Raw genomic sequence first — 22,637 nt, 5'->3', positions numbered from 1 at the left:
CCACCGCTGATGCCCCGTGTTTCTCTCTCCCTCCCCCCACCACCTGCTCATGCCCCGTGTGTCTCTGGAATCTCCCCCGCACCCCTGCTCATGCACAATGTGTCTCTCTCCCCCTCCCGCCCACCCCCCGCTGATGCCCCGTGTGTCTCTCTCCCTCCCTCCCACCCCCGCTCATGCCACATGTGACTCTCCCCCTCCCGCCCACCCCCCGCTCATGCCCTGTGTGTCTCTCTCCCTCCCCCCATCCCCGCTCATGCCCCGTGTGTCTCTACCCTCCCGCCCACTCCCCGCTCATGCCCCGTGTGTCTCTATCCCTCCTCCCCACCCCCCGCTCATGCCCCGTGTGTCTCTCTGCCTCCACCCCACCCCGCTCATGCCTCGTGTGTCTCTCCCCATCCTGCCCACCCCCCGCTCATGCCCCGTGTGTCTCTCCCCCTACTGCCCACCCCCCGCTCATGCCCATGTGTCTCTCTCCCTCCCCCCCACCCCGCTCATGCCCCGTGTGTCTCTCTCCCTCCCCCCACTCCTCCTCATGCCCCGTGTGTCTCTCCCTCCCCCTCCACCCCCCGCTCATGCCCCATGTGTCTCCCTCCCCCCACCCCCCGCTCATGCCCGTGTGTCTCTTTCCCTCCCTCCACTCCCCGCTCAAGCCCTGTGTGTCTCTCTCCCTCCCCCCACCCCCTGCTCATGCCCCGTGTGTCTCTCTCCCTCCGCCCCACCCCTGCTCATGCCCCGTGTGTCTCTCTCCCTCCCCCCACCCCTGCTCATGCCCCTTGTGTCTCTCTCCCTCCCCCCACACCCGCTCATGCCCCGTGTGTCTCTCCCCCTCCCTCCCATGCCAACCTGTGTCTCTCCCTCTCCCGCCCACCCCCTGCTCATGCCCCGTGTGTCTCTAAATCCCCCTCGCCCACCCCCTGCTCACGCGCTGTGTGTCTCTCCCCCTCCCGCCCACCCCCTACTCATGCCCCGTGTGTCTCTCCCCCTCCTCCCACCCCCGCTCATGCCCCGTGTGTCTCTCGAGCCTCCCCCCCACCACCGCTCATGCCCCGTGTGTCTCTCCCCCTCCCGCCCACCCCCCGCTCATGCCCCTTGTGTCTCTCCCCCTCCCGCCCACCCCCTGCTCATTCCCTGTGTGTCTCTCCCCCTCCCGCCCACCCCTCGTTCATGCCCCGTGTCTCTATCCCTCCCGCCGCCCACCCCCCGCTCATGCCCCGTGTCTCTATCCCTCCCGCCGCCCACCCCCCGCTCATGCCCCGTGTGTCTCTCCCCTTCCGCCCACTCCCCGCTCATGGCCTGTGTGTCTCTCCCTTTCCCCCCACCCCCGCTCATGCCCCGTATCTCCCTCCTTTCCCCCATCCCTGCTCATGCCCCGTGTCTCTCTCCCCTTCCCCCACCCCCCGCTCATGCCCCGTGTGTCTCTCCCCTTCCCCCCACCACCTGCTCATGCTCCATGTGTCTCTCCCCTTCCCCCCACAACCCGCTCATGCCCCGTGTGTCTCTCCCCTCCCTCCCCACCCCCCGCTCATGCCCCGTGTGTGCGCCCTGTTCCCCCATCCCCGCTCATGCCCTGTGTGCCCTATTCCCCCACCCCTGCTCATGCCCCATGTCTCCCTCGAGTTCCCTCCACCCCCCGCTCATGCCCCGTGTCTCCCTCGTGTACCCCCCCACACCCGCTCATGCCCCGTGTGTCTCTCCCCCTCCCTCCCATGCCAACCTGTGTCTCTCCCTCTCCCGCCCACCCCCCGCTCATGCCCCGTGTGTCTCTAAATCCCCCTCACCAACCCCCTGCTCACGCGCTGTGTGTCTCTCCCCCTCCCGCCCACCCCCTACTCATGCCCCGTGTGTCTCTCCCCCTCCTCCCACCCCCGCTCATGCCCCGTGTGTCTCTCGAGCCTCCCCCCCACCACCGCTCATGCCCCGTGTGTTTCTCCCCCTCCCGCCCACCCCCCGCTCATGCCCCTTGTGTCTCTCCCCCTCCCGCCCACCCCCTGCTCATTCCCTGTGTGTCTCTCCCCCTCCCGCCCACCCCTCGTTCATGCCCCGTGTCTCTATCCCTCCCGCCGCCCACCCCCCGCTCATGCCCCGTGTCTCTATCCCTCCCGCCGCCCACCCCCCGCTCATGCCCCGTGTGTCTCTCCCCTTCCGCCCACTCCCCGCTCATGGCCTGTGTGTCTCTCCCCTTCCCCCCACCCCCGCTCATGCCCCGTATCTCCCTCCTTTCCCCCCACCCCCCGCTCATGCCCCATGTCTCTCCCCTTCCCCCAACCCTGCTCATGCCCCGTGTCTCTCTCCCCTTCCCCCACCCCCCGCTCATGCCCCGTGTGTCTCTCCCCTTCCCCCCACCACCTGCTCATGCTCCATGTGTCTCTCCCCTTCCCCCCACCACCCGCTCATGCCCCGTGTGTCTCTCCCCTCCCTCCCCACCCCCCGCTCATGCCCCGTGTGTGCGCCCTGTTCCCCCACCCCCGCTCATGCCCTGTGTGCCCTGTTCCCCCACCCCTGCTCATGCCCCATGTCTCCCTCGAGTTCCCTCCACCCCCCGCTCATGCCCCGTGTCTCCCTCGTGTACCCCCTCACCCCCCGCTCATGCCCCGTGTGTCTCCTGTTGCCCCCACCCCCGCTCATGCCCCGTGTCTCCCTCGTGTTCCCCCAACCCCCACTCATGCCCCGTGTCTCCCTCGTGTTCCCCCCACTCCCCACTCATGCCCTTTCTCCATTGTGTACCCCCTAACCCCCCGCTCATGCCCCATGTGTCTCCTGTTGCCCCCACCCCTGCTCCTGCCCCGTGTGTCACCTGTTGCCCCTAACCCCTGCTCATGCCCCGTGTCTCCCTCGTGTTCCCCCCACCCCAGCTCATGTCCTGTGTCTCCCTCCTTTTCCTTTCCCCCCACCCCCCGCTCATGCCCCGTGTGTCTAAAAACCTATGAAATTCAGGGAATTCAATGACACTCTCCCTCCCCCCAACCCTCGCTCATGCCTTGTGTGTCTCTCATCCAGCTCATGCCCCGTGTGTCTCAACCCCTCCCGCCCACCCCCCGCTCATGCCCCGTGTGCCTCTCCCCGACTGCCCACCCCCCGCTCATGCCCCGTGTGTCTCTGGCCCCTCCCGACAACTGCCCGCTCATGCCCCATGTGTCTCTCCCCCGATCGCCCACCCCCCGCTCATGCCCCGTGTGTCTCTCTCCCTGCCCCCACCCGCTCATGCCCCGTGTGTCTCTCCCCCTCCCCCCCACCCCCCGCTCATGCCCCGTGTGTCTCTCTCCCTCCCTCCACCCCCGCTCATGCCCCGTGTGTCTCTCTGCCTCCACCCCACCCCGCTCATGCCTCGTGTGTCTCTCCCCATCCCGCCCATCCCCCGCTCATGCCCCGTGTGTCTCTCCCCCTACTGCCCACCCCCCGCTCGTGCCCCATGTGTCTCTCTCCCTCCCCCCCACCCCGCTCATGCCCCGTGTGTCTCTCTCCCTCCCCCCACTCCTCCTCATGCCCCGTGTGTCTCTCCCTCCCCCTCCACCCCCCGCTCATCATGCCCCATGTGTCTCTCTCCCTCCCCCCACCCCCCGCTGATGCCCCGTGTGTCTCTTTCCCTCCCTCCACTCCCCGCTCAAGCCCTGTGTGTCTCTCTCCCTCCCCCACCCCCCGCTCATGCCCCGTGTGTCTTTCTCCCTCCACCCCACCCCCCGCTCATGCCCCGTGTGTCTCTCTCCCTCCCCCCACCCCCGCTCATGCCCCGTGTGTCTCTCTCCCTCCCCCCCATGCCCGTTCATCCCCCGTGTGCCTCTCTCCCTCCCCCCACCCCCGGCTCAAGCCCCGTGTGTCTCTCTCCCTCCCCCCACCCCCGCTCATGCCCCGTGTGTCTCTTTCCCTCCCTCCACTCCCCGCTCAAGCCCTGTGTGTCTCTCTCCCTCCCCCCACCCCCCGCTCATGCCCCGTGTGTCTTTCTCCCTCCACCCCACCCCCCGCTCATCCCCCGTGTGTCTCTCTCCCTCCCCCCACCCCCGGCTCAAGCCCCGTGTGTCTCTCTAAAATCCCCCCCACCCCCGCTCATGCCCCGTGTGTCTCTCTCTGTCCCCCCCACCCCTGCTCATGCCCCGTGTGTCTCTCTCCCTCCCCCCACCCCCGCTCATGCCCCGTGTGTCACTCCCCCTCCCGCCCACCCCCCGCTCATGCCCTGTGTGTTTCTCCCCCTCCTGCCCACCCCTGCTCATGCCCCATGTGTCTCTCCCCTCCTGCCCACCCCCGCTCATGCCCTGTGTGTCTCTCTCCCTCCCCCAACCCTCGCTCATGCCTCGTGTGTCTCTCTCCCTCCCCCCCACACCCCGCTCATGCCCCGTGTGTCTCTCATCCAGCTCATGCCCCGTGTGTCTCAACCCCTCCCGCCCACCCCCCGCTCATGCCCCGTGTGTCTCTCCCCCGACCGCCCACCCCCCGCTCATGCCCCGTGTGTCTCTGGCCCCTCCCGACAACTGCCCGCTCATGCCCCATGTGTCTCTCCCCCGATCGCCCACCCCCCGCTCATGCCCCGTGTGTCTCTCTCCCTGCCCCCACCCGCTCATGCCCCGTGTGTCTCTCCCCCTCCCCCCCACCCCCCGCTCATGCCCCGTGTGTCTCTCTCCCTCCCTCCACCCCCGCTCATGCCCCGTGTGTCTCTCTGCCTCCACCCCACCCCGCTCATGCCTCGTGTGTCTCTCCCCATCCCGCCCATCCCCCGCTCATGCCCCGTGTGTCTCTCCCCCTACTGCCCACCCCCCGCTCATGCCCCGTGTGGCTCTCGCCCTCCCGCCCTCCCCCTGCTCATGCCCCGTGTGTCTCTCCCCCTCCCGCCCACCCCCCACTCATGCCCTGTGTGTCTCTCCCCCTCCCGCCCACCCCCGCTCATGCCCCGTGTGTCTCTCCCTCATCCGCCCACCCACCGCTGATGCCCCGTGTTTCTCTCTCCCTGCCCCCACCCGCTCATGCCCCGTGTGTCTCTCCCCCTACCCCCCACCTCCCGCTCATGCCCCGTGTGGCTCTCGCCCTCCCGCCCTCCCCCTGCTCATGCCCCGTGTGTCTCTCCCCCTCCCGCCCACCCCCCACTCATGCCCTGTGTGTCTCTCCCCCTCCCGCCCACCCCCGCTCATGCCCCGTGTGTCTCTCCCTCATCCGCCCACCCACCGCTGATGCCCCGTGTTTCTCTCTCCCTCCCCCCACCACCTGCTCATGCCCCGTGTGTCTCTGGAATCTCCCCCGCACCCCTGCTCATGCACAATGTGTCTCTCTCCCCCTCCCGCCCACCCCCCGCTGATGCCCCGTGTGTCTCTCTCCCTCCCTCCCACCCCCGCTCATGCCACATGTGACTCTCCCCCTCCCGCCCACCCCCCGCTCATGCCCTGTGTGTCTCTCTCCCTCCCCCCATCCCCGCTCATGCCCCGTGTGTCTCTACCCTCCCGCCCACTCCCCGCTCATGCCCCGTGTGTCTCTATCCCTCCTCCCCACCCCCCGCTCATGCCCCGTGTGTCTCTCTCCCTCCCTCCACCCCCGCTCATGCCCCGTGTGTCTCTCTGCCTCCACCCCACCCCGCTCATGCCTCGTGTGTCTCTCCCCATCCTGCCCACCCCCCGCTCATGCCCCGTGTGTCTCTCCCCCTACTGCCCACCCCCCGCTCATGCCCATGTGTCTCTCTCCCTCCCCCCCACCCCGCTCATGCCCCGTGTGTCTCTCTCCCTCCCCCCACTCCTCCTCATGCCCCGTGTGTCTCTCCCTCCCCCTCCACCCCCCGCTCATGCCCCATGTGTCTCCCTCCCCCCACCCCCCGCTCATGCCCCGTGTGTCTCTTTCCCTCCCTCCACTCCCCGCTCAAGCCCTGTGTGTCTCTCTCCCTCCCCCCACCCCCTGCTCATGCCCCGTGTGTCTCTCTCCCTCCGCCCCACCCCTGCTCATGCCCCGTGTGTCTCTCTCCCTCCCCCCCACCCCTGCTCATGCCCCTTGTGTCTCTCTCCCTCCCCCCACACCCGCTCATGCCCCGTGTGTCTCTCCCCCTTCCTCCCATGCCAACCTGTGTCTCTCCCTCTCCCGCCCACCCCTGCTCATGCCCCGTGTGTCTCTAAATCCCCCTCGCCCACCCCCTGCTCACGCGCTGTGTGTCTCTCCCCCTCCCGCCCACCCCCTACTCATGCCCCGTGTGTCTCTCCCCCTCCTCCCACCCCCGCTCATGCCCCGTGTGTCTCTCGAGCCTCCCCCCCACCACCGCTCATGCCCCGTGTGTCTCTCCCCCTCCCGCCCACCCCCCGCTCATGCCCCTTGTGTCTCTCCCCCTCCCGCCCACCCCCTGCTCATTCCCTGTGTGTCTCTCCCCCTCCCGCCCACCCCTCGTTCATGCCCCATGTCTCTATCCCTCCCGCCGCCCACCCCCCGCTCATGCCCCGTGTCTCTATCCCTCCCGCCGCCCACCCCCCGCTCATGCCCCGTGTGTCTCTCCCCTTCCACCCACTCCCCGCTCATGGCCTGTGTGTCTCTCCCTTTCCCCCCACCCCCGCTCATGCCCCGTATCTCCCTCCTTTCCCCATCCCTGCTCATGCCCCGTGTCTCTCTCCCCTTCCCCCACCCCCCGCTCATGCCCCGTGTGTCTCTCCCCTTCCCCCCACCACCTGCTCATGCTCCATGTGTCTCTCCCCTTCCCCCCACCACCCGCTCATGCCCCGTGTGTCTGTCCCCTCCCTCCCCACCCCCCGCTCATGCCCCGTGTGTGCGCCCTGTTCCCCCACCCCCGCTCATGCCCTGTGTGCCCTATTCCCCCACCCCTGCTCATGCCCCATGTCTCCCTCGAGTTCCCTCCACCCCCGCTCATGCCCCGTGTCTCCCTCGTGTACCCCCCCACACCCGCTCATGCCCCATGTGTCTCTCCCCCTCCCTCCCATGCCAACCTGTGTCTCTCCCTCTCCCGCCCACCCCCCGCTCATGCCCCGTGTGTCTCTAAATCCCCCTCACCAACCCCCTGCTCACGCGCTGTGTGTCTCTCCCCCTCCCGCCCACCCCCTACTCATGCCCCGTGTGTCTCTCCCCCTCCTCCCACCCCCGCTCATGCCCCGTGTGTCTCTCGAGCCTCCCCCCCACCACCGCTCATGCCCCGTGTGTCTCTCCCCCTCCCGCCCACCCCCCGCTCATGCCCCTTGTGTCTCTCCCCCTCCCGCCCACCCCCTGCTCATTCCCTGTGTGTCTCTCCCCCTCCCGCCCACCCCTCGTTCATGCCCCGTGTCTCTATCCCTCCCGCCGCCCACCCCCCGCTCATGCCCGTGTCTCTATCCCTCTCGCCGCCCACCCCCCGCTCATGGCCTGTGTGTCTCTCCCTTTCCCCCCACCCCCGCTCATGCCCCCTATCTCCCTCCTTTCCCCCCACCCCCCGCTCATGCCCCGTGTCTCTCCCCTTCCCCCAACCCTGCTCATGCCCCGTGTCTCTCTCCCCTTCCCCCACCCCCCGCTCATGCCCCGTGTGTCTCTCCCCTTCCCCCACCACCTGCTCATGCTCCATGTGTCTCTCCCCTTCCCCCCACCACCCGCTCATGCCCCGTGTGTCTCTCCCCTCCCTCCCCACCCCCCGCTCATGCCCCGTGTGTGCGCCCTGTTCCCCCACCCCTGCTCATGCCCTGTGTGCCCTGTTCCCCCACCCCTGCTCATGCCCCATGTCTCCCTCGAGTTCCCTCCACCCCCCGCTCATGCCCCGTGTCTCCCTCGTGTACCCCCTCACCCCCCGCTCATGCCCCGTGTGTCTCCTGTTGCCCCCACCCCCGCTCATGCCCCGTGTCTCCCTCGTGTTCCCCCAACCCCCACTCTTGCCCCGTGTCTCCCTCGTGTTCCCCCCACTCCCCACTCATGCCCTTTCTCCATTGTGTACCCCCTCACCCCCCGCTCATGCCTCATGTGTCTCCTGTTGCCCCCACCCCTGCTCCTGCCCCGTGTGTCACCTGTTGCCCCTAACCCCTGCTCATGCCCTGTGTCTCCCTCGTGTTCCCCCCTCCCCCGCTCATGTCCTGTGTCTCCCTCCTTTTCCTTTCCCCCCACCCCCCGCTCATGCCCCGTGTGTCTAAAAACCTATGAAATTCAGGGAATTCAATGACATTTGTGATGTCATCTTTGATGTCCTGGGTGTTAGTCTTAGCAGTGCACGGTGGTGGTGCGAGTTATGGTTGCTTAGCTTACCATAACTGGCGAATTTCAAGGGTTTTTCGGTTTTACTTGGAACCACAATGTCCCGTTGACAAAGTGTTTTTTCACTGAATTTCAGAGGTTTTTAGTAGCGCAACTTAACCATAACGTCCCTTTAACAAAGTTTTTTCACTATATATATATATATATATATATATATATATATATGTTTATATTGTTGGTAACAAGATGTCATATATATATGTTTATATTGTTGGTAACAAGATGTCAGTGGTGATCAGGAGACCTATCATGAACTACTTAATCTATTAAAGAATGTACTCATCTAAAATCATTGTATGGCAGTGTTGTTGTTAATAGAGAAACCTACTCATATATAAACATAGGCAATGACTGCAGCATGCACCATAGAAGTACAATATTTATAATCTTGTAATTTTGGATAGTACAATCATGAATGCTACCTTATCAGAGATTTGTGTAATGTTAAACATATAATAACTAGCTAACAATTCAAGACTTAAAACACTTGTGCTGATACAAACCATACATGTTAAGAACCACAATGCATACAAACCAGAGGCACATAAAGGGAAACTAAAGTAAGGAAGAAAGAAACTGCATCATCAGAAAATGTTAATAACATTAAAGTTTATCGTCGTGTATACAAATTAATTGTGTGTTTGAGGCCTGCTCATTTCCACATGTATGTGCACCATGAGCTGAGATCAAACCCTAAGGAAAGTACTTTAATAACATATGACAAGGTTAACATTTAGATATACAGCACCCTTTTCAATTTTAATATTCTGACTGTCAGTGAACAAAACCATCTGGCCTATATATGCCAGTGAACAAAAACAAGTGGCCCAGGTATGTGATGTTATCAGTGATGTCATCAATGACATATGTGATGTCATCTTTGATGTCCTGTGTGTTAGTCTTAGCAGTGCCCGCTGGTGGTGCTAGTTATGGTTATTTAGCTTAACATAACTGGCGAATTTCAGAGTTTTTTCGGTTTTACTTGGAACCATAACGTCCCTTTAACAAAGTTCTTTTCACTGAATTTCATAGGTTTTTAATAGCGCAACTTAGCCAGAACATCCCTTTAACAAAGTTCTTTTCACTGTATATAGATAAAGAAAATATAACAATTATATTATGTCATTGGCTGCCCCTTATCTGTAGGACACACCTTGAACAACCTCTAAATACGTATATTACTGACTATAGTGGACAAAATAGTAGAGGATTGGTGTATGCAACATTGTATTTTAGGTTGCCCCTTAGACCCACTGATCGATTGGCAGACTATTCCAACATTGGACCCTTGGCTCTCTAGCAGCAAGTATATGAAACAAAACCTAGGTGCTTTGAATTGCATCATATTACTCCCTGTCATCCTTCATCGGTCAGCCATAAGCCAAAGTCTTCCATCCGTAGTTGACCTTGTAGCCTGATCGCTGTCCTGGAACATTTCATGGAGGGTGAGCACACCACTATCTTCATCTGAGGTTCTAATGAATAGCTCATTTCTTTGACTTCTGAGTCACATGTAAAAAGACCACGAATCAGTCAATTTCAGCTTCTTATTTACTGCTATTTGATTCAATTATGCAGGGTGCTCTTGCTCCTCCTGGCCTCTAGAGACTTGCATGCACTTTTTATTGTCCAATACGTTGGCTGTTGCAGATGTTTTCTTCTTCTTTAATCTAAGAGGAATGTTTCACATTCAGGGCTTATCTGTGTAACTCCCTTTGTGACTTGCAATTATTCCTTATAATAGTATTCTTGCTCCTAGGCCAACCTTGACTCATCGCTGTTTTGCTGACAAGCTGTATACTCCTGATTCTACAGCCATTGTCTGTCTCTGAGGTGGCTTGTTTGAATTCGACATTAATCCCTCTATGGCAAGCTTATATATGTCTCATCTACATTGCGTTTCTGCATATTTACAGTTATTAACCAGGTAATTACTTCATTCTTCTTTATCTCCAATATTAGTTTAGCTTTAGATACACATTTCTCTTGGTTCTTCAGTTACATTGTCACCCTTAAGTATTTTCACATCGTTTCAGCATAGGTTCATATATCTTCTTTGTGACATCACTCTGCCCTCAACAGATTTCACTGAATGTTCTATGATGTCCATAGGTGCGTGCTGACATCCTTCGTTGTGCATCCTTACACACTTTTAGTGCAAGGGTACATTCTATATGTGTGTCTGATTGGATAACCTCTGTCATGTACTCAATGTGGTACTGGGATTACACAAGGGGTCCTAGCCATTTCCCTTTGTCTGATGTTCCAATATGTCAGTAGTGAGGGGGCGGGAACTACTAAGAAAGCATTCACTCGCTCCTCTACATTCCCCCCTCTTTTCGAATCTTCAATCACATCCTCTTCAGCCTCCTTCATATTTTCTTCAAACTGTTGTTTCTTTGGGATCCATATTTTTATCATCCCTGACCCTCAGGTGACCTGCATTCTTTATGTGCTCATCTATGCTCCAGGTCATGTGGCAGCAATCTCCACATAGCGGACAGAATATCAAATGTCCTACATATTTTTTATGATCCTTGAGGCAGTAAAACTTTGTTCTCGAGGTTCAAGAGTACTTTTCTTTATATTCTCAAAAGTACTGGCTCCATTCTGCTTTTGCTCTCCAGTTTCAGTATTTATATGAATCATTATCTTCATTCCAATAGCATTATTGGCTGTCATCTGGCATTGTCCCAAGATGATCCTTATACAAAATCCTAGCAATATAAAACCCTAAGATTGTTCCAAGTAGCTTGAAGGCATTCGACAGCCATGCCGGAACCAATGAAAACAGAGATATAAACCAAATATACTCCTCAGTCTCATCTACTTCAGCCACCATCTTTGTGTGCAGGGTTGACAACATTGTTATTGCTTCTGTCAGGGTCCTATTTTCTTAATCATGGGCAGGAATAAACGTACAGAAAGAAGTCGGAATCTAGACACACACGCCTCCTTCCATTGCTGTCATGAATTCCTGGCATAAAAATAGATGTAAACATCACTGCTGTTCTGCTGAACAGCTTATGCACATCTGGAATGTCATGATATGATTCTACTGATTTTCCTGAGAAGTCATTCTTTCTCTTTTGTTGGTGTCTGCTAAATGATCTTCTCTTCCTCTGGTGTGAATCGATCTTTGTAAAATGAGTTATCTGCAAGTCAGTTTGTGGTACTACTAAGGCTGGTATACTGATCAGTACCAATGAACACACTCCTCCACATTTTGTCGGCAATTTCAAATATGCTCTTGATCCATAGGCCCAATAGTAGTCCATCAAGACTGCTGTTCCTTTCTTCATGCCTGGGACGTGAAAAACTCAGCCATACTTTGATTTTCTCCAACAATGATTGTGCCATTATTTCGGAAACCAAACACCTTCTTCAGGGGTAGTATTTGCAAGTGTCCACCATTATCATTGACCCATGTCAACAATTTTGCAGTCTTAGGCCACTGGTCTTTGCAATCTTTCTCTGCGTTCATCACACGTTCTTCCCACCTTTTAACTGCCATGGGTTTTCTCGCCAGTTCCAAGGCCTTTTTTGGTGATTTTGGTATTTCGCCATTCAATGCCTTCTAACGTTTTCTGTTTCATTAACCCCTTAAGTACCAAGGACGAGGTATCTCAAGAGGGAGGTAATCCAAAGGACAGGATACCTTGCCCTTGGCACTTAAGGGGTTAATGCTAGTGTTTTACACACAACCAATCCATCAACACATCGTTCATGAGTGAGCATTGCTCCTTTAGTTCGCATTTGGTATCTTTCTCAGCATTCTTGTCTTTCCTCCCTTGTCTTCACATTGGAGCATCTTATTTTCTTCTATCTTGATTCCTACTCCATTCATTCCAGGCTGTTCATATTTTATTATTCAATGCTTTGCCTCTTGTTTTTCTCTTGACTTTATATTGTGTACATAATTGTCTTCTCCTTGAGACATATTTTTATACATCCATACTATGGATGCTGTTCTGATTTGGAATTGTCCTCTTGGCAGGCAAAGTGCAAGGTACATCGGGCAATGTTCCCTTTTCACTGATATTTCTGTTGCTATGCATATTTGAGATGTTTCCAAAGCATAAGGACTAAAGGACTAAAGGAAACACACAAAACAGTTTTCATCTGACTTCTTCTCCTCACCTTTTTCATGTGCTGATACCATAGATTATTCTTTAAATGACAGACAGAAGGGTCCCAAGACACAATGCGCCAGGAGATGCAAAGTTTTGAAATACAATAATGTATTTATTTATACTGATTGGACAGCCTGACACGTGTTTCGAGCCAAACCCGGCTCTTCATCTGATGCTGATAGTGCATAAACCATAAATGTAGTACAATATTGACACAAATTGCACCAAAAAATAAAATTGGAAAAATAACATTTACAAAAGCCATGACAACAGATTTGGTGGCACAGCGGGCAGTGAGTCAATGAGAGGCCAGTCAGAAGTTAAATTACAAAGAAGTTCACAATAATGGAATGGCACAAAAGAAATTCAATCATGTTAATACATATCCAATGCAAGTAAGGAGAGGGGAGTTAACAGAGCAAAACAAATGAGAGAGAGGGAAGGGGGGAATAAATAAAAAAGGAAAAAAACAAACGATTAGTGATCAAATGGAAAGTGCAGCGCAATCAGTTATATTTATGCCAAGTGGCAATAGAGTATGTAAGCCAATTAGAAGGAAGAAATTAAATTTGTTCAATACCTTGATGTTAGAGGTAAGGATTGCAGAACGTGGGGGCATAAATTGCATGTTCAAACTTAAAAATAAAAACAGAGGAAAGCCAGTTAATTAACCAAGAAAAAAAACAGGTGCTGGAAAGTTAGAGGGCATATTCAATTGGTGAAATTGAAATGTAAGGACATACCTCTTGTGCTTCGCAATTGCAGCAGAGGCTGAATAAAAAAGACAAAAATGTGAATACGCTATCATCAAAAAATGAGATTAGCAAAATTAGGGCACCACAGAATGCAAAAGCACAATCCCAATGTTAAATATGAATGCAACATTATTACGAAATTAATGTGGTTATGGCTCGAGGCGAGCCTGGTTTATATGTAATATCTCAAGGCTGTTAAGGAAGGAGGTTATCAGAGACTGTGAACACTTGGTACGTCAATTTGGAATAATCAGGGATATGTAAGCTGCAGCCGCAGCATGCTGCATTGTGCAACGGCCGCTGTCAACCGCAGCAAATGTGAAGGTCCAGGGAGCGGGGCAAAACCACCTTACCTGGACACTGGACAGGTAACAGCTAGAAAGGGCTTAGACGCGGAGCACGAGCATGGGAGCCACATAAAAACTAGCTTCCCAAGTAGAAGAAGGACTAATGAGTTTCATGGTTCTCCTCAACATTCCTTTTTAATTGAGAGCATAGATGTTTAGTGATATGAGAGAAAAAGCTGTCTGTGCCTCTAGTGGGAACACAAGTAGTTGTTTCATTAACATCCTCCTTATCTGTATTATGATATGATATGATATGATATGATATGATATGATATGATATGGCATTTGTAACGCGCCTATACACAAGTGTTTCACAAGTGTTTATCCTTTTTGATATCTCTAAACATCATCACAATATCAGTATTCCTGCAGCAGCCGCCATATCATGAAGCATACTGTGTCAGGTGGCAACTGTAACAGTTTAACTTAAGCATTGCTAGTATAACAACACTTGTTACCATTACCTAACCATGTAAGCAAGCACATAAACGATTGTAACTGTAACCTAAGTTTGTAAGTAAAATGATTACAACTTCTCGATGCACATGGTCTTAGTAGACTATATAAATGTTAAAATAAACTAAATAAATAAATAAATAAAAAAGTAGGAAAACACAAATCATAATGCAAAATGATATCACAATTTCACAATGACTTCATGAAAACGTCTTGAATATCCGGATTGTAGTCAATTTATGAAATTTTGAAACCTCTCCATTTTGAATTTACTTTAATATGCAAATCTGTTAGCTCCTTTTAAATCACACGTTTATTAAAAAAAACAGTAAGATAATTGCCACTTTTATTCTAAAAATGATCTGAATATTTTTAGTATTACTAAGAAACTTCACTATATTTGTGTATCGTCTCATTAGAGCCAGATAAGACTGGAATGTGAAGGAAAAAACAACATACAAGACTGTTTATACTGTCTACAATAGGCATCATGAATGATTAAATATGTGTATTTTCTTCTGGTTCCAGTTCAACTGTCCCATTGTTCCTTTACCCCATCTAGAAAAGAAGAAAACATCACAGGATAACTGCAAGTCTATTTATGCTTTTGTCAAATCTGAAAAGACTGATTCCCTGTATAAGGTGCTTTTATGTGCTCATAATTCTTCTTGTTCTTGATTCTTAGTCATTGAATGAGTCAGCATGTGTGGAACAAATTCTCTTGCTGCACTGCGGGAAACTGCAGGAGGGGTTAGTGTTTCTGCTTTGTATGGCTTGATATAATTCAAATGCAGCAAATCGCACTGTTCTTCTAACTTTACTGTGGTAGGTCTAACTTCCTCCACCTCATGGGGACCTTCAAAACAAGGTGTGCTCCAGGTGTGCACACATTTCCATACCAGCACTTGGTCTCTTGGATACAAAACATGTGGCTGCAGTAAATCCTCTAAATCATTGGATTGTTTGTCCTTGTCGCTTCTTTTTAGAACCGTCCCTTCTGTCTTTGACCTTTTTTGAGACATGAAAGAAATATGTGCAGTCATTGGGCCTCATTACAACCTTGGTGCTAAGTGCACCAACTTTACCACCATGGTGTAAACTCTGTTTACACCATGGTGGATGGCGGATTTACCGCCCCATTCCAAGGTGAGTGGGGCGGTAAATCCCCATTTCCCATTTTCCCTTCCCCATTCCCATTTTTGCCCCATAGGGCATAATGGGAGTGGGGAAGGCGCTAATTACGCCGCCGTAAATTACGGCGGCGTAATTAGCACCATGGCAGGTTAGCGCCATGGATTTTAACGCCTGCTAAAAGCAGGCGTTAAAATCAGAATCAGGCGTTAAGGGTTAACGGTGGCGTTAACCCTTAACGCCTGAGTTGTAATGAGGCCCATTGTTGTTAGGTAATCATGCATCTCATCACCTAATGCCTTCAATACACTGCGGCATCAGTTCTTACCATAGTTGGAGGAACAAGTGGGATTCTCATACAGCATCCAGCTACCATCTCATGAGGAGTTAGATGGTGGTATGAACCAGGCTGATTTCTCAGGCAATATAGGGCAAGAGGTAAGCAATGTAGCCAACCCTTTTTAAAGGTTCTTTTGAGCTTTGCTATTCTTTCCTTTAATAGTCCATTTAATATCTCACAAATACCATTCACCTGTGGGTGATAAGCTGAATAGAACTTGTGCTTAATACCTAATAGGAGGACTATTTGTTCAAACATCTCATTTACAACAGTGGTCCATCATCAAACCGTAAAACATTGCACACCCCCCACATGGGGAACACCTCGTATACAAGGAACTTTGTGGCCCATAAGGCATCAGGGTGCATGGACCTGCATAGATCCATCTAGAAAAAGGACATACTATGACCAGCATATATTTCTAGCCGTTGCATGTCTGTGCTATATCTACATAATCTATATGTAGATGCTGAAATGGGACATTGGGTCTTGGAATCACTCCTCTTACTGTTTGCAAAGTGTACCCTGCACTAAACCTATGGCACACAATGCAGTTTATAGTGAACTGTGGCACATGTTTTAACAGACTGAGCGAGAACCCTTCTTCTGCAATTGTAGCAGCAAGACTCTCTTGAGTCATGTTTTCTGCGTAGTGAAGCTGCTCCAGCACTACTCTCAGTACTACTAGACGCATAACTGGCATTCCAGTACTATCCTGTCTCCAAATTGTCTCAGTGGTGGATAAATAACAATCCTGCTTTCTCCATAGATCCTGTTTTTCTTGTGGGGCCTGATTTTGTATCTCAATTACCTGGACAATAGACTGCTGGTTAAACCTCTCCTTTGATAACATGCATCGTCCTGTCATCTGTTTAACATATTCTACCTCAAAACTAGATATAAGTGGATAATAGGCTGCTTTTTTGGCCTATAAATCTGCGGCTTCATTTCCGTGGGGGATTAAATCTGTTATTTTGGAATGCGCTGCACATTTTACGACTGCTAGGGTCAATGGGAGACTTAATGCTTCTATAGCCTATCCGATGGTGCTGCATGTTGCACTGGAGTGCTGTCTGCATGGAGGAGGCCCTTCCTTTTCCAATGTGACAAACCTGTGTGTACAGTTGAAATCACATAGGTGGAGTCAGAGTACACATCCCTTCCTCATCCTCAAATCTCTGCAGCACTTCAATGAGCACCCCTAATTCTGCAGCCTGTACTCAATAATTCTAAAACATTCTCATACTTGTCACTACCTCAAATCCTCCCTCTCGATTCAGCTTTACTACTGCTGTGCTAGTATGCCTTTTCCAAGTTGTCTGGTCAATTCTTGATGACCCATCATATAAAAAAAAACTACCCCCCCCTCCCGAGGGCATTTCCTTTAGCCTGGGGAATATAATTATAACATTCAGATTACTTTGTCCAATCATGTACATAACCATCCTCTCCTAGTGGTTATGCTATAAACATTGCTGGATTTACTGTCTTACATCTAACAAATTTAATTGTAGGTTTGGAAATAATCACATCATACTCTGATGCTCTTTGTGTAGTCAATAGTATAGTCGGGCACTGGACTGGCTGACATCCTTCCTAACTGAACACTCATTCCAAGTCATCCTGGGCACCTTCTCTTTTACTTCCTTCTCCATGGTTCTATCCTCTACCCTTGGATTGTTAACATCTACCTTGCTCTGCTGGCACGCCTCATCTCCTCCTTTCCCCCCAACTTCCAGTGTTATGCAGACAACACTCAACTCTTTTGCAAACTTCCTGCTGACCCCTTGCACCTTCCATCATCCCTGATTTCCTATCTGCCATTCAGTCCTGGTGCCACTCCAATGATCTCTGCCTCAACGCCTGTAAAACAAAGATCCTTCCCATCGGGACCCCTGCACCATCTTTCTTCCCTTCACTTTAGCCTTCCTCAATGGGATCCTTCTTCTGAAGCCAGAAACCTTGGAGTCATCTTTCGACTCCTCTTTATCCTTCCTCCCGCATACTCAGGACATTATCAAGAAATCCCACCGTCAGTCACTCCTTCTCAAAGCAATACTCCCTTTTCTCACTTTCCCCCAGATGCTCAACTTTCCCTGAGCCCTTTACTCTCTAGGCTTCACTACTGCACTAGCCTCCTCCTGAATCTACCTTCTTCCACTCTGCAACCTCTCCAGCTAATCCAGAATAGAGTAGTGAGAATAATCAGTGGCCTGAAGCCCACGGACCACATCTCTCCTGCCCTAGAAAGTCTTCACTGTTTACCGATCTCACTGTTGTTGCACCGATTAAATTGAAATCCCTCTGCATCATCCACAAGGCTGTCTGGGCCTGGGGACCTCACTATCTTCAACTTTATCTCACTAAATACTCTCCTTTCACACCTCTAAGTTCCTCTGGCACCAACTCTTTGTGTGTAAAGCACTTTGCTAAACAGAGGGTTGGAGGTCGATCGCTTTCCTCAGCTGTCTCCCTTCAATGGAACAGACTCCCCCTCCATCTGCGCATTGAGCAGGACTTTCTTAAATTCTGGAAGCTCCTCAAGAATTTCCACTTTACCTCATCCTTCCCATATTCTTTCCTGTGCTAATCTCACAGTTGATGTGATTGGTATCCTGGGCCCTTATGCACCCTAGAGCCCCTGAACTCCCACACCCAATTGCTCAGGTTCTGTCTACTCCAGCACTTTCCTTGGTACTTCCTCTGGCTTGGAGACTCGCACTTGCACTCAACACGGCTCCAGGTCATGTTGCACTTACCACACCATGTACTTCATCTGTTGCTCACTCATGATCATGGACACTCCAGCACCTATCCCCTCCTCCCCTCTTCCTTGCTGCACTTGCATGTTCTGAATACTCACAAGGCATAGTAGGTTTGTCCTTTTTTTTCCTTTCCCCTCCTCTGCACCGTATTCAATATGTATCACTCCCCTGTTCCCTCCCTTTGCCCTTTGGGCACTTTGAAACACTATGCACATGTTGTATAAGCGCCTAACAAGTGAAAAATACATAAATAAATAATTGCACTGTTTAGTTTTTATAAAATTACAAATAATGGGATTTTATAAAATATGGGGAAGTGAGGAGAAAGTGATGCACAGTTTGGCAGCAAGTCTACCCGGCTCTTCTGTCTTGCACCTTATACTTTGGCAGTCTACCCACTCTGCATTTGCTTGCCCAGACTGCCTGGGAGCTCGGCACTCAGCTGGTTTAGGCTCTGCCCCCTGGATTCCTGATAAAATCTTGCTGCCAGCATGAATGCATGTACAAGTGTTTAAATGAGGGGAAGTGAGACACAGTTTGGCAGTTTGGTGAGTTTGGTGAAACCCTGTTTGCATTGTTTTTGTAGTGGCCCACTTCACTGATTTGGCATCATACTGTAATTGAATTTCTTGACACATATTTCTCAATTCTGGATCCACTTCCTCCTCCTGTCCCTCCTGTGTTCGGGGGTGAACTTTATGGCTGTCTCTGCTGTCGGATAACCTACATTGGGGGTTGAGCTTGAGGATTCTCCTGCTGTTAGCAAAACGGCAGACTTGGTGCAAATTTAACAATTACCTGGACAAAAACACCTGCAGCGTAAAGCGTGCCTGCCCCCAACGCACCTTGAAACTTCCCAAAATCGCATTTGAGGCCTCGAAAATGACCAACTACTTTCCCATGTGTAAGAAGGCCAAGACTGACATTGTATCATCCACCAGGGCGCTAACTGAGGACTTGATCACAGAACTCTCAGCTCTTCTACAGTTCAGGGGCTCGATGACTGTTGAAAAGGTGTACATAACTCTCATCACTGTGCCGCCTGCTTGGGATGAACTGTCTGCAACCACTGTGGCATCCACTTCAGCTGCACCTCCTTACAAAATCATTGTTATCGCTACCCAAGCTGGCCTGCCTCCACTGCTAGATGCTTCATCGGAGGATGTGTTATCTGGTGCATGCCCCAAGGGGGACGTTGTGTGTTTGGCACAAGTACATGCAGCAAGTGCTCCCTTTGAGGATCTAGTGTCCGGTGGACTCCTTTTTTGTGAGCCTGAGGACACAAACCATCTGACACCCCAGTCACCGTCTCCATGCGGGAACACTCCACTATAGCCTGACCCTGTCTGTGAATTTGGTGAAATACACCCGGTCTCTGCATGCAGAGAAAACAGCATTTCCACCCCTGCATCAAACACTCTTTTGACTTTACTAGCTCTGTCGATGATAGAATCAGCTCAGCTATGATGTTTTGCGCTTTGTAGTCCCTTCTCGCAGACATATCCAGGAAATGGAATGTGACCAAAGTCAAACTGGAAGTACAGACTCTGCACATTTCTAAAATCTCGGCTATAGTGGTGGTCTTGGCCCATACCCTAACTAGGCATGAGTCATATTGGTCTGAGCTGCAGTCACACTATTACCAGCCTCTTCATTTTCCATCTGATGTCCTTTCCAGCTTGACGCAACCGCCCTCACTTGAGTTGCCTAAAACATTGGCACTCAGGATTGGCAATCCTCCCTAGGTATCATTGCTATCTGGTTTGAATCAAGGACTTAACACAATGAGCCTCATTATGACCCTGGCGCTAATGGTTTAACGGCGCCGTAAAGAGCGTCGGCGCCGTTAAACCATTAGCACCTGATTACAAGGTCCCTTAGCGGGTTGGAGGCTTTAACGCCTGCTTTTTGCAGGCGTTAAAATCCAACCCGCTAAGGGAACTTGGAGCTAATTACGGCAACCGTAATTTACGGTACGGTAATTAGCGCCTTCCCGATCCCCATTATGCCCTATGGGGCAAAACGGGAATGGGGAAGGGCAAATGGTGAATGGGGAATTACCCCCCCGCCAACCTTGTGATGGGGGCGGTAATTCCGCCATATACCATGCCGGAGACCGGCATGGACCATGGTGCTAAAAGCACCATGGTCCAGCGCCTGGGTCGTAATGAGGCCCAACCACCCAAAGAAAACAACTGCATGGGAGAACAAGCAATGCATCCTTGTATGTTGCCTTAGCAGACAAAAAGAAAAGAACGTTCATGACCAGCAACGGTGGGACATCTGGAGCTACCCTGCAGAGTTGCACAGCAGTGCCTTCTCCCTTTTTTAAGCCCTTTGTGCACCAAAACACAATCTTTTAAGGCCTTCCATCTAACTGTGTGGTGTTCGGGGATGTCATCCTGCATCTACTGTTGACTAATCACAATCCGTTTGCCCAACAACTAAAATCTAGTTTAAGTAGAGTGACCGATAGTGACACTATCACCAACACTTATAAAGCTGTAATGGCTAATCAAACAACTTGGAAGTTTGAGTTTCCCGTCCCTGGCAGTCCACCCCAGTCGACGTGTGTGCTACCAAAAAAACATTGGCCAAGGCAGTGGAATACCATTTGCTTCTCACTGTGGGTGGTTTGACAACTGCAGCCATAATGGCGGTCTCTCTGGTTCCAACTGGTGGGGGAGCACCTGCAATGGGTTTACTCCCTCTTCCTATTTATAATCTTCCTATTTATTCCTCTTATAATTTGCTGCTGAGCAAAATAAAGGCCTCATTACACGTTGTGCGCTAAAAATCGAAATTTACCGGCATGGCGCTATTAACGTGTCCGCCTTGGCAAGAGGCCGCTAATAGCGTACCATTACGAGTATGCGGACATGAGCATAGCGCCATGCTGATAATGACCCTACCACCATGCCGCTAAAGACCCCGACCCTTAGCGGTACCGATGAAAGCGCTGATAGCACTTCCGACCTCCCGCAACATGCAAACAGCGGTCACTGCTAATAGCGGCCATCGCAATTAGCGGTCACCGCAATTAGCGGTCACCGTTAAATAGCGGAACCGGAAATAGCGTCATCGCACAGGAACGTGAAGGAGCACAGCAGCCATCTTTAAAAACACAATTCATTGCCTTCCTCTGCCCCCTGGACCTGTTTTGAGAACTTTGCTATTCGAAAGCCACAAGGATACCCTTGCCATGCCTAAGGCTATTAAAAAAACAACCGAACGCCAGCGCAAGGAGAAGTTCACCAACGAGGAGCTAACAATGCTCACTGAGACCCTTGCAGCGAATGCCGACGTGGTATTTGCGAATGACATGCGGCGGGAGACCCTGATCCGGAAGAAGGCTATCTGGGCAGAGGTTGCCCTGAAAGTGAGTGCGGTGGGCACCACCACATGCACTGGTCGGGAGTGCAGAAAGCGGTGGGATGATCTCCGCCTCCGGGTCCGCAGCAGCCTGTCTGCGAACCGCAACATGGCCACAGGAGGTGGAGCCGATTCGCCAATAAAATTAAAGGAGTGGGAGGAGACCTGCGCCAACACGATTGGTGTTGAATCGATTGAGGGAGTCGGGAGCATGGAGCATGGTGTGGCAACTACATCAGATGGAGGTGAGTGTGCACATGAAAGTATGCACTGTGAATGTTGAGGTCCCCCCCAAATGTGAGCCCAGATTCACCTCATGGATGCGGAAACATCCATACATGCATACAACCCTGGCCATGTCAGTGTCAAACCCAAACACACACACATGCACGCATCACCAGAGACAAGTGCCACGCAGAATCATGCATGGATGACCCACTCAACAGACACATCACCTGCATCCCTACCAATGAAGTCCCAATGCTCACAACAGCATGATTAACGTATTCTGCATGAAGTACATTGAACCATCACCAATGCCATCCCCCTCTTTGTCCCCGACAGGCTCACATACATACAGTGAAGAACCTGGCACTGCAACTCAGGCACCCCCTGCCATGAAAAAACCAAGGCCACAGGACACAGGGGACACCCCCACTACATCAAGGGGCAAAGGGAGAAGAGTTCCCATGCAGAGTGCCAAAAATCAGCGGAGCGCTTCTGCTACCATACCGCTGTCCACACCAGCAACAACTGCCCTACCTTCAGAAGTGAACCCCCACCACAGATTCCAGCCACTTAGGGCCCACCCTCTGCTGCCACAATTTCCACAGGTGAGGCGGCAGCCACAGCGCCGCTCTCAGATGTGGAGGACTCAATAGAGTTCTCCATGGAAATGCACACCCCAAACCCCCAAGGTACCCCAGAGGAAACTCCACAGCAAACACCTGGGTCCAGTGTCCATGGTCAGTCTGGCGAGGACAACATGGGAGGGTCCAGTAGCCCACTGGTGGCTTCACCAGATGTCCTGGTTGCAGAGGAAGCTGCAGCAGCCACACCACAAGAACGCCACAGTGCCCTTGACCTGGCCAGCATCAGGCAGCGCCAAGAGGACATAACTGTGCTGGTTGGGCAGCATGTGGAAGAAGCTGCCCGTC

Source organism: Ambystoma mexicanum, chromosome 6q (genome assembly GCF_040938575.1).
Source record: "Ambystoma mexicanum isolate Mex_15411 chromosome 6q, UKY_AmexF1_1, whole genome shotgun sequence".
Lineage (NCBI taxonomy): Eukaryota > Metazoa > Chordata > Amphibia > Caudata > Ambystomatidae > Ambystoma > Ambystoma mexicanum.
Note: the sequence above shows the minus strand (reverse complement) of the source record.